The sequence below is a fragment of the Schistocerca cancellata genome, chromosome 2, assembly GCF_023864275.1.
Source record: "Schistocerca cancellata isolate TAMUIC-IGC-003103 chromosome 2, iqSchCanc2.1, whole genome shotgun sequence".
Lineage (NCBI taxonomy): Eukaryota > Metazoa > Arthropoda > Insecta > Orthoptera > Acrididae > Schistocerca > Schistocerca cancellata.
The window spans coordinates 810,500,930-810,506,929 of NC_064627.1; positions in this window are offsets into that span (position 1 = coordinate 810,500,930).

Consider the following 6,000-nt stretch of genomic DNA (forward strand, 5'->3'; position numbering starts at 1 on the left):
CTGTTAGCACTGCTTACATTGTTAATGGTTCAGCTGTTCTGTTCCACATAGAGCAACTCTGTATGTTCAATAACTGTACTTTGAATTTAGTGTGATGGTGGAAAACTGATTGGAAGCAAGCAAGGGTTTAAAAGGAGACACGCACCCACAATAAAGAAGAATTACTAAACAGTAGATAGGCATACAAAGAAGATGTCAGTGACTTGCTTTCTTCATTGGAGCATAGTGGCTTTTCTCATGCCATATTTGGAATGAGAGTAAATAGAGCAATTTGAGTGTGTGTTATCTATTTAAACAGCTTGATGTTATCCTTTTTGTATCACTCCATGTCTGCTAGTTCCTCTTTCTTATCATTTGCTCTGTTATCCAGTGCTACATTAACATTTTCCTCTTAATTTGCTGAATATCTGTTCCCTGTGTTGATGTATATACTTTCTTCACTGAAAGTGTCCAGTCTTTGACAGGTAGAGATCATAAGTCACGGTAGACTGTGAATACATTTACCCAGTACTTGATTTGTAAAAAAAGAAGTTCTGGTACTGTTACTTCCTGGGGGAGGTGGGTGAGAGGGTGGGTTGTTTTTCAAATTTAGACTTCTTAAAGTGTTATTTTAATGCTTTCTGCACATTTTAAAAGTCAAATACAACATTTGTACTGGTAAAAAATAAGTTATATCGTACAATATCTCAAAATCTGTGGTTCTGATTCTTTTTCCGGTATGGAGTACTGGTGTGTACTGTCAAAAATCAAGCACTGCATTTATCTGTTTGTGCCATGTGTAGATTTCTTATGGACCTATGTTGTGTGCTGCAAAGACTACTGGTGCTATAAGCTATGGTGAAAGACATTTTTAGTGGAATTTCTTGTACCATTGCTACTGTGAAATCCTTTGCAGAAGAAGAGCACAAGAATATAAAAAAAATGTAATTAGCATTTATTTTGTTTCCTCAGCTGTTTCACTTTTGTAATGAAGGTTGTGTTACATGTTCATTCATATCACATGCTTCACAAATACCTCTAAATAAACTGTGTTCACTGTGGCCTATTATGTAGATATTCAATTGTGTTCAGTGCATTTCAAATTGTTATTATGTTATAAAATTGCAAACATTCCTCCATTTCCAAGTACATAGTTCTAACATGTGTAATTTGTGAATCAAGTGGGCTGTGCTTATTTCCTTAAAAGGCTTTACCACATTGTGTTCAAAATGAAACTCGACAACAGAGAGAGAGAATTTTTTTAACAATATTTCTTGTACTGTTTCTGTATTGAAACTGCAATTTATGCATCCTTATTGTATCATTTTCATTTAGCTTACATAAAGGAAAGTTTTATAGATGCAGAATAATAATTTCTAAACATGTATGACGTATATACCCAGGATCCCACTATTATTGTACACTGATAAGCCAAAACATTATAACCAGTGCCCACTGCAATATCAGATGGCACCTAGTGGCATTTTGGGCACAAGACACGGTAACAAAAGTGTGTAAGCAGAGCAGACACAGATGGGGGATCACACTAGTGAAGATAAGGGCTGCAAATGAGGAAATCCATTGAGATAAGCGACTTTGACAAGGGGCAGATAATTATTAACAGAGCCTTTGAACAAGTGTCTCGAAAATAGTGAAGCTCATCAAATGTTCATGTGCTACTGTTGTGAGTGTCTACAGAAAAAGGTAAAAGGACACTGAAACTATCACTAGGCACTATATGGTTGAATGCCCATGATCTTCACAGAACATGGGGTTTGGAGGCTTGTCTGCCCTGTAAAGTATGATTGGTGGTGATCTGTGGCATCTCTGCTGAAAGAGCACAGTGCTGGTCCATGCACAAATTTTTCAGAGCACCCCATTCATTATACAGTGTTGAACATGGAGCCCCATAGCAGACCACTACTATGTGTTCACATGTTGATCCAACATCATCATCAATTATGATTGTAGTGGGTACAGGGTTATCGGGATTCAACTGTTGATCAATGGAAACATGTCGGCTCTCTGTGTGAATCAAATTTTTGCTGCACTGGGTTAATGGATGCCTCTACAGATGCTGTCATCTAGGTGAACTTGGAATATGCAGTGTGCCCCAGCTGGTAATAATTGAAGACATGCTGATAGCTGTGAATCACCTGCATCCCTTCATGCTTGGTGTCTTCCCCGATGGCAATGTCACATTTCAGCAGTTTAATTTTCTGTGTCTTGGACCCAGAACTGTGCTACAATGGTTTGAGGAGCATTATAGTGAACTCATATTGATGTCTTGGCCACAAATTCGCCTGGTGTACATCCTGCAGAACTCATCTGGGTCGCTGTTGGTCATCACCAATACGCAAATCAGTGGCCTATTATTTACACAAATTACATGACCTGTGCATAGACATCTAATGCTACATACCTCCACAAACCTACCAACAAACTGTCAGATCCCTGACTTATGTATTTCATTCCAAAGATGGACAAACAAGCTATTAAGGAGGTGGTCATAATGTTTTGGCTCATTGGTGCATAAGTGCTTCTAGCATCGTAGTAATTGATAGAGTGTATATCCTCTTAATTTCAAAGAATGTGCTTTTGAAAGCAATACATACAATTCTGTGCATATTCTATAGCCTAAGGAATCCACAGCGAACAAATCTTTTCCTCAGTACTGTTTACACTGCAGAAGACTACCTGTGTCTCATGGTATGTCATATGATGCCTCTTTTCAATCAAGTAGCACACAGCTTCAATGTTTTCGGGAGCAACATCTGAATTTGGTCAACCTGTAAATGTTCATTCCTGATAGAAGCATGATCCTGACAACATTCTGCAGACCCTTAATTGTAAACTGTTTTTCTTAGGAGGATTGATTACCATAATTTGAATGACATGATCTGAGGCATTGTCATTGAGTTTGGTCTTAATGAGAATGTAAAATATCAGCCAGTGAATGTGAAATTTTTATTTTTTTCACCATATTTTTTTAACACTCACAGTAACACTTTTCATTAGTGACATGTAGTGGTCATTTGTGAAAACCTAAACATTGACCCTCATAATACTGTACTTTCTGTCTCATTAATCATGTTAATGATAATGTGTCCATTTTATTTCATGCTTATGCTCTTTGCACTGTCAATTGTGTGGCTGTTTTTGCCATTCACTCCTTTAGAGTCTCACAGCATATATCCCCTATGCTTGTTCAGGGTATTATAAAAAAATGTTGACACTTTCGCTATCTTATTTATTACATCCTGATTCTACCTTGATTAATCAATTTTAAAGAACTTATCAGTTTATGAAAATTACAGATCATTCAGTTCTTTACTCTACCCACGTTTTTGTTGATCAGCCAGTGTTCACATGAAAAACAGTTTACCCTTTTTGAGTCACCAGGGAAACCTTTTTATGCTACAAAAATTGTTACAGTGTGAAAGGACATTTCATCTTGGTGTGTAAAATATTCTTCTAAGGCAAGCCTCATTTCCATAAAGAAAGACTTTATTCTGCTAAGCTAATTTATAAACCTATGGTTGCAGATAAGGGTGACTTTGTGATTTGTGCCAAATGACTGTGCATGCCTGCGTGCGTGCGTGCGTGCGTGCGTGCGTGTGTGTGTGTGTGTGTGTGTGTGTGTGTCTTGTCTAATTCAGTGTCAAAAGCTTACTTGTTTAGCAGTGTTTTTGCTGTGCCTATGTGTGACTCAACATCTCCATTATATAGTGAGTAGAAATCTATCCTTTTCATTAATATTGTCATTACTCCATCCTAGACTTTCCATTGCTGTTGGCCATTAAGGCCTTCATCAACACACACACACACACACACACACACACACACACACACACACACACACACACGGGGCATGAGGAAGTGCATGGGTTGGGGTATCTACCTCAGCACTGTTTTGTAAAGGTTCATATTCACCTTGATTGCATGACAGTGTATAAAAGTGCTCCCCTCCCCCCAACCCCCATGCCTTGGAAACGTGTGTGTGTGTGTGTGTGTGTGTGTGTGTGTGTGTGTGTCGTCTGTAGTTGCCATGTCGTCTGTAGTTGCCGAAGGCCTTACTGGCCGAAAGATTTATTTGTGACACTCTTCTTGTTGTGCCTATCTGCTTCTCAGCATTCTGCTATGTGGTGGGTAGCAACTTTCCTTTTCATAATATTGTTACATTCCATCCTGGATTTTCCATTGTTTGATTTCTAGAAATTGATCATCTGCAATTCTACTAAATCATAAGTGTAGCATTTCCAAGTGGTAGGAAACACTGTATACTGGGTTTTTTCAGTTGTTACTGTACTCATGTGAAATTAAGAAGTTTTCATGGCATGGGGGGCGGGGGGGGGGGGGGGGCACTTTTACACTGTCATGCAATCAAGGTGAATATGAACCTATACAAAACAGTGCTGAGGTAGATACCCCAACCTATTCACTTCCTCATGCCCATGCTTATTGATCTGCAGAAAAAGGAGAAATCCAATGCTGTGGTGTCTGGAGACTCACCAGTTACCTGAACACCCCTCTCCTCTCTCACCAGCACATCATCATCATGACTGTAGTACTCATGGCCAACATCAGTCCCCAGTCCCTTCAAATCATCCCCTCGCTCAGGTGTGTAACTTAATCACATCAGAGTTTACTTTTGTTTGTGTATAAATAAAACCTGTGACGGCTTGCTAAGACTATGAGGTCTGTTAAAAAATTTCTGGAACTTTGTCCACAAAATGTTTTCTATGCCGACCTTGTGCATGGTCTATGCCTACTTATTGTGTGTGGTCTCCTTCAACATACTCTCCTTCACAACTGATACACTGCTCCCAACAATGTTTCTGCTTCCAGAAGTAGTTCATTTCTTGTGCAATAGTTACACACAAACAGGGATGAATGTGGGGGTGTGTTATCATGATGCAAGAGCCAGGAATTGTACACCGTATTAAATTTTTGACATGAAGCACTTGTCAACATCGAGTTTGAGTACTTAAAATGAAAAGATGCCACATATGCACAAAATAGTGAGGCAGTTAACATACGTAGGGTAACAGTAAAGTCTGCAGACAGATTATGTTGTGGGTACAGTGGTTACACTGGAAGGTTGTCTGCTAAGACACTAGATTTCTATTCAGCAGTATGGCAATCAAATTCTCCTCCATCTATTCAGCAGTATGGCAATCAAATTCTCCTCCATTCATTGGATTTGTGCCTCCTGCAAGAGATGGGGGTGGGGGGAGGGGCGGGTATATGCTACACCTGAATTATCAGCTACGGGCTTCTTATTCAAGATGCAGATTCAGTATAGGGCCAAGTTTCTTAGATTATGTGCTACGTGGCAGTGATGTGTATGTGCCACTAGGTAGTGTGGAATGAGTGCAGTAAGATGGGTCAACATGGATTGTATCAATGTGGACTATTTAACGTATCTACAGGGAATCCACTCAGCCATGTAACATGGAGTAAGAACAGAGGTTGATGACAATAGAGTTCAAACCAGACAGGAAGTGATACTGTCTGGTCCATCTCAACCAATTGCTGAGTAAACATTACAAAAGGAATGGTAAGCAATGGACTTTTAGAATTGGCTACCTTGCAAATGTCATTGCCTGCAGTGGCACTTAAAACTGCATGCGTTCAAGGCACCAAACAACACTGAAACTGGGCAGCAGCTGACTGGAGTTATATAGTCAGGTCTAGAAAGTCACGATTTTGCCTCTTTTTCAAACGATTCAAGGCACTGAGTGCAGAGGTGGCCAAATGAAACATTTAATCTGTGGAGTGAAAAGAATTTAGTTCAGGCTGGAGGTGGTTCTGTGAAGTTTGGCAATGTCTTTCATGCCATGACTTGGGATCACCCATTCAGATTACCTTGGGGATATATCAGAGTGTTTATTTCAAGTGACAAATTGTAGCTCTTTCTTCTACATCTTCACGATAAGTATGCTGAGGACACACTCGTCTTCCAAGATGACAACAGCCTTGTTCACAGGGTGTGCACATCTGTATTCCTCTTTTGACAAA